This window comes from Ambystoma mexicanum, chromosome 6q (genome assembly GCF_040938575.1).
Source record: "Ambystoma mexicanum isolate Mex_15411 chromosome 6q, UKY_AmexF1_1, whole genome shotgun sequence".
NCBI classification, from domain to species: domain Eukaryota; kingdom Metazoa; phylum Chordata; class Amphibia; order Caudata; family Ambystomatidae; genus Ambystoma; species Ambystoma mexicanum.
Genome location: NC_090937.1, coordinates 697726025 through 697738546, shown reverse-complemented (window position 1 = coordinate 697738546; position 12522 = coordinate 697726025).

Genomic DNA, 12522 nt, shown 5'->3' with positions numbered 1-12522 from the left:
TAGCTGTACAGAATTGATGTTCTCATGCATGCACTGGATGTATTTCCTAAATTGTGACACGCCTGTCAAGGCCTTGCACTCAGGCATGCTATTACTGTGTTGCACCTTGAGTGACACATGCGCACTTTAACGTTTAATGCACACACAACACAAAGTAGGTACTTGTCAGCTTTCATTTAGTAACTTTACGTGTTGTACTATAGCCACGAATAATGATGATTGCTCTTATTCGTAGTCATCCTTACCCTTTAACCTCTGTATCCGGACCCTGTGCAATTTCATGGTGTTTTTGTAATTTTCTGAGCGCAGAGAAGTGGGATGAAAGATGGATTGAAGCATTCAATGTGCACAGTGACTGGTGATGGGTGTTATACATGGCCATGATTCAACAGTGCACATGGCCTTGTAGTTAGACTCAGCCAGCAGCCAGGTAAGATATGCTGTTTTCTGCCCCCACCCCACATTCAACAGGGCACATGGCCTTGTAGTACGCTGTCCACCGTGACGTGCCATGTATCGAGGCAGCGTGGAGTTGTGCCGCACCAAGGAGTCGTAAGTGGAACCGGTATACCTGGCACAGCAATGGATGATAATGTGGCGGGCATCACACACCATCTGCACGTTCAGTGAATGATAACATTTTCTGTTGCGGTACACAGCCGCTACAGCATGCCTGGCCACTAGCTCCACATGTGTGCAGTCCAACGCACTGATGACGTTAGGCATGCTTGCAAGGGCATGGAAGGCTATTTTCGTGCCATTAACCTGGTCTGCTGTCCTGGGTAGGCTGCTGTGGTCTCGAACGTGATGCAGGAGTGCATCAATGACCTGGAACAGGACACAAAAAACAGGGTTGTGATAGCCCAAGCAGCTCACCAACAGTGTGCTGGTATGTACCTGTGGCTAGGAAGTGTAGCACAGACACTACCTTGAGCAAGGTGGGGATGGCTGTGCGGATATTTGTGAGGCTGACCAGGTCGTCATGGATCAGGTCCACTATAGTAATGATGGGTGTCCCTGTCTAGCCGGTACAGGGTGTGGATCTGGCTTTGGCTCAGGTTGAAAGGTGTGGCCCTTAAGCGTGGGATTGATGGATATCTGCATGTTGCAACTGGATGGACAATGGGGTTTTGTTGGGCCATGATGGCCCTTCTCCTCCTCAAGCACCTCCGCTGCATCCTCTGCCTCTCTGCCTCTTCAAGTAATAGTCCTGCAGGCATGGCCTCCAACTCCAGTACTGCTACTGCTAGCATTGCCATGTTGTAAGGGCTGTGGTGTGAGTGGTCCTTTTGTGATGTAGAACTGCTCATTTGTACCAGCTGTGCTGATTTTGTGCACCTGTGGCATGTTTCTACACACATGAATCTACTTAACGCCTGGTCTGCGTTGCCAGTGTTTCCGGCATCGTTTTCATGTTGCTACCGGCATGTCCATGCCAGTAATTGCGTGTCCGTGCTGTTCGAAATGTGCACTTACTAACGCCATGTCAGTATGTCAGGCAAGGCTGCCGCGTATCTCCTCAGATACCGACAAAGGTGTTACCGGATGCGGTGAGTCACTTGCGGTGCCAGTGTTACCGGCATCGCAACTCAGATTATGCCATTCCTGAAAAAGGTGCTGATACAGAACTACCGGCAGTGCTATTTACGGACCAGCATATTTGTAATGAGGCGCAATGTATTACTATGTTGGAATTCCTTCATCTGCTGGTTTTCGCATACTCCTGTCAGCCAAAACACATTGTTTCTTTGTGTGCTTGTTCCATTACACTTGAATTTGCCCAGCACAATGCTTAATACCATTTTCCCTTTGCTTCATTTTATGTCATGCTGCCCAAAACATGCGATGAGAGCTCAGCTGCATGTGCCATAGCTTTTCGTATTACATAAGCCAGCTTTGCCTACTTGAGTTTTCCTCCCCCTCCCTTCACTGCTGGCCCTTGGCCAATGTCTGTTGGCAAGAGTATAACCTTCAAAACACAAATAAAAAACGATGTGGGTGTTGTCCGCCTCTCTAAAGACAGCGCAAGCTAAGCTGTCTTTTTAAATGCAGAGAACAGAATATCTGTTATGCTGTCGCAGCAAAAGAGAACACTATTACAATTTTTCTGACCACAATACACACAATTGTATGCATTCCTCTCCACAAACGCCACTATTAAAATACACTCACTCACACAACAAATACAATAAACACACACACATCACAAGTTACTTTCACTTTAAGCTCCACCCTAGGCCAGTCCATTATTCTTCCTCATGCTTCTCAAATCCACTCCAATAATGTCACATTTTTCTCATTTCATTTTTGTTTTTTATTTTCTTTCATTTTGCAATACTTAAACCCCTCAATAGGTTCTTCACCAAACCCGTACTCTACTATGGATCACAATACATTTCTCAAATGCATACATGTTAAACCATTTCTCCCCACATAACAACACATCCTCCTTGCTCTCCACCGCCCTCTTTGTGTTCTCTGCCCCCAAGGACCAATATACAATTCTTCCATGTGCTCTTTGGAGCCAATTCAAGCACCAATCCACCAAAATATACTCTGCCAACTTCTAAGCAATTTAAGTCCTATTCAATAACCTAATTTGTGATGTCACAAACACTACAGCAAGTCAGGCAAACTGTGAACAGCTTCCCCTTCAATACAAGTCTGCTTTAAGCACTCCCCTAACACACTGACAAATTTAACAATACATAAATAACAATCTGTGGCCACCTTCCTGTCTACCTAACAGGGAACCACAATCATTCTCCAATATTCCTTGTGGTCCTCTTTTACCGACTGCATCGCCTGCAGAGGTATACCTCCGTGAGGAAAAAACAAAGGAACTCACCTTCCATGATACAAGTTAGCTATATACCTCATCCATGAAGGAAGCTAAAATGCGTGTATCACAGGAAATCCAATATTTACATACCTTTTGTCACCTGTACTCTTCAGTCAATAGTCTAAACTCACTGCCCAAACTGATCACCTAAGACCAAATGCTCCCTAACCATACAGGAAATATTTAACAACAACATTCCATATAAAATGAAAATCTTAACATAAACATCAAGCAGAACCTGGCCATATCCTGCCCTGTTTGCCATATTACACTCCATAATCTGCAGACAAAAGAACTAACAAAACCTATAGCTGTTCCCTCCTCCATGTATTTGTCAGATTCCTGGGCTCATACTTATATTTCTGCTGATCTGCTGCAGCTCTGGGACTCGCTGTCATTCCCCCAGCCTGCCAGCCCCACCTTCTCGGGATGGAGGGGAGTAGGGGGAAGACGTGATTTGCCTCAGAAAGCATGAGCCACCATCTCTCTACTACCACTTGAAATGTAGTTAGAAAAGCAGAGTTAGACTCGGGGAAATCCCCTCATGCCAAAAAACGGAGGAGTCCAGAAATATGACAAATTGCTGCTTTATTTAGTCCAAGCAGGGAAACGCACACGGATTATACAGCTCCAAATGCACTCTTAGCTCATTACAAGCGAGCAGTGAGTTTTTAAACTGCCGTGACCTCACAACCAAAAGATACATTCCTCGCTCTTAGGCGAAATGCAATTGGGTGAACAGTATAGGAATAATTACAGTCTATAGGGGAAAGATAATTTGATTGGTCTGGCTAGATTTGGTAGCTCTGCCTGGCACTACCCTCCAGGTCAGTGCAAGCCTTGTTAGTTTAGGAAATTTTCCAGCATGTGAGCAAAAATGATGGGTGGGGAAGGTGAGCTCAGAGTACCACCTGCTTCCCACTATTGTTTCACCCCTCTGACTTCCCAGACCTTGAGCAAGGGGACTCCATTCTCCATCTTCATGTTTGGTTGCATTTCTTTCATCATCCGTCTTCAATTTGATGGGCACGACCTTATCTGTCCGAATGGGCTTTGCTCCCCAGCTCTAGGTCACGTGTTCAGGGACTGTACAAATGATTTTCTCTGCTGTCAACTATGAGGGATTTTGGCTTTTTTGTCCTTGCAGGTGCTGTATATTTTCAGCTGACTCAAGCTTTCTTCCCCAGGGTCCTTGTTAGGGCTGGACATGCTATCTGGCCTGTTTTGCATCTCTCAGAAAAGTCAGTGTATCAGGCCTCAGCCCTGTGTTTTGAGCTTTCCCAATTCTTTTCAATGCAGCTGTGGTTTCATTTTGCTTTGATGTAAGGTAATTGCAGCCCGAGTTATCGGCCCAAGCGAAGCAAGGGTGGATAACGAGGGCTCTGGCAGTTATCCCCCGTTCCAGCCCCTGGAACAGGGGATGAAGGCCATTAGCACCCCGGGTTACAAAAACGGTAACCTGGGGTGCTAAAAAGAAAAAGATTGTCCTTCCTACAACGGGACGCGCGCGGTGTCCCACTGTAGGAAGGACAATCCTTTTCCAAGATGGCCACCATGAAAATGGAAGGCAGGGCTCCGTACGGAGCCCCTCTTCATTTTCCATGGCAGCCTGTGGGAGGCGAAGGGAAGGAGTGGGTGCAGCAGCAGTAACCACTGCTCCCAAAATAACATAAGTAAAGGGGTGGAGGGGTGGGGGATACAAAAAAAGGGAGGGAAGGCGGGGGAAGATGGCAGCAGGGGGAGTAGGCCGTCAGGTGGCTCGGAACGCGGTTTTGTACCGGCGGTTCAAGCCTGTGTTCCTAGCCATCAGATAGGCTGGCTCCCCCCGCCCGGGTGCTAATGGAGAAGATGGTAGGAGGCAAGAAGTGCAAGAAAGGGAGAGGACACATGAGTAGTAAGTAGATGCAGGTTAGAAGTGCCGGGGAGGGCGAGGAAAGAAGAAGAGGTTCAAGATCATCACAGCAGAAGGAAGGAGGCCTGGGGATGATAGACAACCAGGAAAGAATGGGGATATGGTTTGGTAGAAGGAGGCAAAAAGATATTCAAAAGTAAAGAAAGGGAGAGGAACAGTGTGAGACCATAGTAAAAAAAAAAGTGTGAAAAAGGATGTTCATGCTAAAGGTTTTTATACCGCGCACCGATGCCACTTGTGTGGTCTCCATGCGCTCATGCGGGTCTGTAATGCAAGGTTGGAGGGTGAGCGGTTAGTGGGGTGAGTGGGGAAAAAAGAGCAAGAGAGCTGTGATGTGCTGCTGGTAGCTTTAGTTTGGAAACAGTGTTCATTGAGCATGTGTGATTTTCGGAAGTTGTCCACAGTGTGCTGGTCTGCCAGGTTATGTTTGGGTTTGGTTAGTTTTTGCAATGTTGTGAAGTACGTGCAGATTGTGGTGCTGTAGAGGTCTGCTTGTGTTAGATCCAGAGTTTGAGAGGTGTATGCAGAGGGTGAGTTTATTAGTACTGGTTGCTGATGAGAGTCATGGTGGTCCATCCACTAATTCCACCAGTCCTACCCTCGAAATGCATCCAAGTGTACCACACCTCCCACTCTAGGAATCCATCCAACTATGACCCAGCCAGCACCCGTGAGAAACCACCCAAGTGCACCACTCCCCCTGTCCCAGGACTCGATCCAGGTGAGTCAAACCTCCCTGTGAAAAATCTATTCAAATGCATCATACCTCCCACCACCGAAGTTAAACCAATTGTGCACAACTGCTACCCCTAAAATCCATCCAGGTTGGTCATACTTCCCACCCTAGGAGTCAATCCGAGTGTGTCACTCCTTCCCATCTCCCCTCAAACTCCACCCGAGTGCACTTTTTAAATATTTGTTTTTATTATTAACCCTCAGATTTCCTGTGACATCCATCCAAATAAGTACACCACAGTTCCCACTCCTGAAATCTGTTTAAGTGCGTAATATTCCCAATCATGAAATTCATCTAACTTTGTCACCTGTGGCAGTCATGATCTTTGCCTACCTCCTAGTTGCCCTTTCTGGGTTTTGACTTGATTGTCATCCTAGTGGTCATAATTCCTGTGCCTCTCTCTGAATTTGTTATACTGTCTGTTTTTTGGTACATGCCCTATTTCTAGCTAGGGGATGTGTTCACTGGCCTGAAGGAAATATGCAGGGAACAGTTAGTCATTTTCTTCGATACCCTACGGGCGTCGTCTGTTATCTATTGGGGAGGGTCTGGTGCATTACTCCTGTTCACTAGTTGGTCCTAAGTGGGGGTATGCCTAGACTGAGAGTATACCTTCCCGGATTTCCCCCACACCTTCACCTCAGTTCCCCTTGGGCCTCCTTCCCTGCCGTAGTCGTATCGGACCCACCAGCTTCCCCTGTTTCTTATTGTTCCCTCTTCAGGGGTGGGGGTTGAGGCATCTCTGTTTTGAGGTCTCTCTTCCCAGTACTCTCCCTCATTCCTCTATTGTTTTCGGACTCCTTTTCCTTTTCCATTGTTTGGTCGGTTATAAGGTGTGTGGGCGCTGTTCAGTTGGTATCATTGTGTTCGGAGCTGAAGAGCCAGGTTTTAAGGAATTTCCTGAATTTTGTGTGGTCCACCATATTTTCGTATTTCCCTGCAAAGGGAGTTCCAAAGTTTCACGACTAAACAGGAGAATGCTGATCCACCCAGTTTTATCTTTGTTTACTGTTTGGGTTCTAGGCGGGTGTCGTTGCAAGATCTCAGGGTTCTGGTTGGTTTGTAGATGGAGAATTTCTATTGAATGAATTCCGCTTCCTGGCTGTGTATTGCTCTGTGCAATATGCACATTGTTTTGAAGATGATTCTTTTCCTGACTGGGAGCCAGTGTAACATCCTAAATGCTGGTGTAATGAGATCTCTTATTTTGAGAAAAGTCTGGCTGCCGTGTTTTGAATTCCTTGCAGTTTCCTAAGTAGGTAGTTTGGCATTCCAAGGTATATGTTGTTAGCGTAATCTATCCTGGACACGATGAGGTAAATGATGGCCAGTGTTTTGTGAGTGAATGAGCGGAATGCTAGGCTTTTTTTTAATCATTTTTAGGTAAAAGAAGAACTTTTGGATTATCGTGTTTACTTGGTGTCTAGTGTTAGCTCTCTGTCCATGATGATTCAAAGGTTTTTCCAGCTGCAGATGGTGTTGTGGGTTTCTCAGTTCCATGGGCCATGGGATCCTGATTGTTTCCTCTGTCTTCAGGTGTAATCATGATTTCAGCTTTGACTGGGTTCATTTTGAGTTTGCTGGTGTTCATCCATTGGTAGAGCTCCTTGAGGAACTCTATTAGGGGTGAGTTCTCTTCTTGCATGTCACTGTATTTGAAGATGATTTGTGCATCATCTGCATAATTGTAGCATATTAGTCCATGTTTTTTGATGAGGTTGATTAGCAGTGTCTTGTAAATGTTGAAGAGTAGCAGTGATAGGGATGAGCCTTGAGGTACTCCGCAGTTGGTGTCCCGTGGCGAGGATTTGAAAGGTTTTAACCAAACTGTTTCAGTTTCTTCTGAGAGGAAAGATTTTATCCAGAGCAGCTCTGTGTCAGTGAGCCCTATTTCTTCCAGTCTTTTTATTAGGATGTTGTGGTTGACTGTGTCAAAGGCAGCTAAGAGATCCAGTAATATCACTGTTGATTTGGTGTTGGCTACTGCGTTCATCTTCAGGTCATCCCATATTTTGACTACTGCTGTCTTTGTTCCTCTCATGGGTCTGAAACTTACTTGTGCCTGGTCCATTAGTTGGTTACTTTCCACGTGCTCCAGTAGTTGTTCATAGATGTAGGTTTCTAATAGTTTTGCCGGGTATAGGATGTTTAAGATTGGTCTGTAGTTTGAGAGGTCTTCCACATCACCCGTTGTGTCCTTGAGCAGAGGTTTGATGTAAGCTGTTTTGAATGCTCTTTATACTCTACTTGTTGTAAGTGATTGATTGAAGAGGTTTAGGTAGTATTCCGATGGTGTGTGCTGTGATGGTATGGATAGCAGTCATATCTAGTTGCCAGACTGACATGGGCTGTGGGAAAGGTTTTAGAAAGAGGTTGTGGGAGAGGCAGGGGAGGCAGCATTAGTGGGAAAGACACAGTTTCAGTCAGGCAGAGGAAGTGTTAATTGAGGGGGGAGAAGGTGCCAAGAACCGTATGAGAATTATTACAGACAGAACATGCATTTAGAAGCCTTATAAAGAGGAGGGGAATGGAACAATCAGGAGGGATCAATATTAAATCTGGTGGGTCGCTCAAGTGGGGGGAGAGCATCTAGCTATACCGTGAGTGTATTGAGATGGAACAGGAGCAGACAGAGGAGACGTACAAGAGTGAACAAATGTGATACAGTTTCCTGCTTGTAGTCTTTCTTTGGCAGTCATTCAGCTTTTTGTTATCAGTGATGTTCGTAACATTTGCAGTTTCACAAAAGAGGTGTGTGTGTGTGTGTATATATATATATATATATATATATATATATATATATATATATATATATATATGGCAACAGGCCTCCACACATTCAACCGATAATCATCCAGCCCAGTTTCTTTCTTTGCATTTTGGGACTTTTAGTTTGCTGAGATGTCATAATTAGGTCAAATTTGAGGTTTCTTGTGGTGATTAACGTTTTTAAACCTTGAGCCCAAATGGGTACCATCTAAGAAGGGTTACTGACCCTTATTAATGTCATAGCATCAGAAAATAACACACACACCATGTGTTCTAATTTGGGAAGAATATGCGTGTTTAAAGCACTACTGTTTATATTTGTTTCTTTGTGCCTTAACGGTATAGTGTGCAGCTGAACCAATGCTTCTCATCGCAAGAGGTGGGTGGAATACCCTGAAAACTGGAACTGCGGGGAAGGAAACACCTTTGTGGGAGTGGTTCCTGCCCATAGACGACTGTTGGAAAAAACGTTTGATTTTTAGTGGTCTCTGGTTTGGGTTGAGGAAGGATGCAAATAAGTACCAGAAGGTACTGATCCCACCTAGGGGGCTGTTGCCTCAAGCAGTGTCCCAGGTGTGTGGTGAGGGTGGGGAAGAGCTCAGCACCAAGGCAGTAGTAGAGGGACTTGGCATTATCAGGGCAGCCCAGGAAGAAGGAGGAAGTGTCACCGAATACACAATGGTTTATTCCCTTGCTGGAAAGGGTCAGCGCCCACATGGCAAGTGGAGCTGCTCCATGTCAGGAGGTCACTGAACTGGGCGGCAGCCTTAATGAAGGTATCGTATGCATGGCGGAGAGGCAGGGCTGCTCAGGGGAGGAGAAGAGAAACCAGTTCAGCCCTGGGATCCCCTGGCCGGTGAGCGGGGAAGCCGGGGATGAATAAGGCACCGTCCCAGGGCTCGGCAGAGCACATTTGAGGAGCACTCTCCTCTATGGCATCGACGGCAGCCCAGGTGGAAATAAGGCAGAAGCCTATCTTCGATAAGATGGCAGAAAGTGGGAGGACCAGATGGTATGGGTGGCCGCAGCCGCCATGACATCTAGTTGAGGCCCAGGTGAAGAGAGAGCCAATCAAGAGTTGTCTGAGCAGCACTGGTTGGGGAAGGTGGGACCCACCCTGTTCAGGCAAGAGTCACTCATGCACATAGGTGAGGAAGTGGTAGGTCTGGTCCAGGGGAGCAGAATGGAAAGCACAGTGACATACCGCACCAGCAAGATGATGATAGTGTTGGGGTTGAGGCTAACTGCAGCAGTCAATGTTCTAGCCATGTTGCGGTTCCGTCTGGCTGGCAGTGTCCTGGTTTTGTAAGGGGCATCCATTCAGAGCATCTTTTCATGTCCTGGTGGGCACTGCAGGTGAGGGTGGCCACTAGGAGAATACATGGAAGGGGCCTCATGGGCTGTTAGTTTTCTCCTACCAAAACGAATGGCCTTTCATCAAGGCTTAGAGGGTTGATTCCGTAGGGGGGCGACAGCATTACTATCTGCACCTTACAAGTGGCCGGTATAATGTTACAGCTCATTAAGGTAGGCATGGGGGCTCATCCTGGGCTGTAGCTCGCTATAAGTCCACTAATTCTGTGTACTTGGCATGTCCATGTGTAAGCTATGCTAACTTGCTGAATACATACCTAATCCTTTAAGAGCCAAGAGCAAATAAATAGACCCCCATTATGAGTCTGCCCAGAATCAGCAGTAATTCCTCTTCCATGGAATTACTGTTACCGCTGTGGTGTCTAACGGAAATTCTGCCGGATCACAACATGGCAGGCGGGCGCACGCGCACTCCATTGGTGGTAGTGGTAAAACCGAGCTAACGTCAGTAATTCCGCCAATAATCAGCAGAATTGTTGTTACCGCTGGGCAAATTAGTGGAATTTCCATTGCCGGAAATTCCACCGGCGGAAATTTGTCATCGCGTGAACAGAAAGCACTGCGATAGCCATTTTGAAAAACGCAATCTGTCAAAAATCAGGCTGTATGAGTGCCATCCAGTTCCAGAGACAACAGAAAACATGTCAGCATGGAAGGGCAAATCTAGGGTGCCGGATATGCAGATGCGAAAGCCGAAATGTACAGAGCAGGAGCTCACTCTACTGGCAGAGCATGTGGTGGCACACTCCGTAGAACTATATGGGGCCCAACACAGAAAGACCAGCCAGCAGGGGAAAAATGTTATCTGGGCTGAAATCCCAGACAAGGTGGTGGCCCACAGACATGTCCAACATGACGCAGAGGACATGAAAAAATGCTGGAATGACCACAAGTCCAGAGTCTGCAGCCTGATTACAAAGCACCACAGGGAGATGGCTGCCGCTGGTGGGGGAAGCGTTGAACCACTACAGCTGCAGCATTCTCCACATTGTGGGCATAGAGGGCGTGGGCTGGGATGAGATCGGAGCTAGCAGCTAGGGGGAATCTGGTGAGTACCTGAATGAATGATGGGCCCGTTGCAGAACAACCATGATGGCATGTCCACATACACATACTGCCATGTATTCATGCGACGTGAACCAGGACAATGCATGAGCGTGAGACTGCAGAACATAACAACATGAGTCATTGAAGCCATAATACGCCTTACATGACAAACAAGCAGAATGACGAGGACATGAAGTACCCAAGTCCCACCATTGCAAGTAAGAAGGAATAATGCACATCTGCAGCTCACATCATAACCACCCCTTCCCCGTACACCAGCCACCAATGCACAGTCAGCACAGCAAGCATGGTACCAAGCACATAGCGCATATCCACCAAAGAACATCACTGGACGTGTGTGTCAGACTAACAACCACAGCAACTGAAAAGTAGAACAAAGGCCCAAATGGACACAATGATGTCCAACATCATGTAAACATTACACCACTACAACTAGCAGGTCACCCATCAATAGACAGCACTACAGGAAAACCAAGCCACAACCGTCCTGCCGTACATGTGCACACATGAACCTGTAAGTTATTGATGCACAGGACTGGACACCCCAAGCAAAACAGGTCCCCCACACTGACCATATGCTTGCCCACAATCAATGCAGAAGACTGCTATGCTGCCAGTGGCATGAGGCATGGCCCCCAGGAGGTCTAACACCCTGTGACCCAATAGTACATGTGACACTGTATGTTGACCACATACATAACTATGAATGTATTTACGCACATTTTCATGTCTCCCAACAGGCACACAAGACACCCAGGAACCATCAGAAGGTGCTGGTACCTCCACGACACCAGCACCAACAGGTGCCACAAAGTGCCAGAGGCCATGACAGGTCTAAGAGTGTGAGCGATCCACCCAAGAAAAGACCTCTGGTAACAGTGCCATCCACCTTCATGGACACTGGCACAAAGGACACAACTGCAAGGCCAACTCAGGCCAATAGTGAGCCAGCAGCTCCACCCGCAACAGGGGCCCCCACAACCACTGCTGGAGACACTGGCAAGACACACAGCGGCCTGAGTGGGGATGACAGCCTGCCATGTGAGCCGCCCACAGTACCCATTGCCGACGTGCAGTCACAGTCTTCACACCCACCTCCAGTCAACCTCTCTCACCCGCAAGACATTTTTCACCAGAATCCTCCCCTCTGCAAAGCTTCGCGCCCATGCATTCATCACCATAACCTTTGTCATCCCGCCTTGCACTGCAGTTCCAGCACAACTCCTCAGATGACCAGGTAGAGCCACCTTGTCGTGCATCCCACAATGTGGGTCTGGGACCACGACAATCCCCACTGCCAGTGGGCCCCACGTTGCAGGCCATCTGGGATCGTCTTGAGAGGATGGAGCAACGTCAATCCGAAATTCGCCCAAGAGCAATTGGGCCATTCCCAGGCCATGCACAATGTAATCCAGGGGGCAGCAAAGCGGGTGTCCCGATCCATCACTCGTCTGTGCAGGAGCACTGTACATAGTAACGCCAACAACAACCTTAGTCAGAGGATGATGGAGCTGGTGGAACAGATATCAGCCTCAAATGAGACCATGGCCAGGGGCATTAATCTAACAATGGAACACCTGCGGGACAGTGCTCAAGGCAGTTCAGTGTCCGCTACCCCTACTGAGGGGCCATTGGCCAGTACTCTGCCTAGGCGCTCACAGTGCTGCACATCCAGTGCGCCCCTGCCTGCGGACAAAGTTGACAAAAGGAAGCGCTAGTGGGTATTTGTTGGGGGTTAGGGTGTGGGATGGGTGACTGTGTTGGGGTCAGGGTGTGGCATGGGTGATTGTGTCGGGGGTCAGGGTATGGGTGGCTGATTGT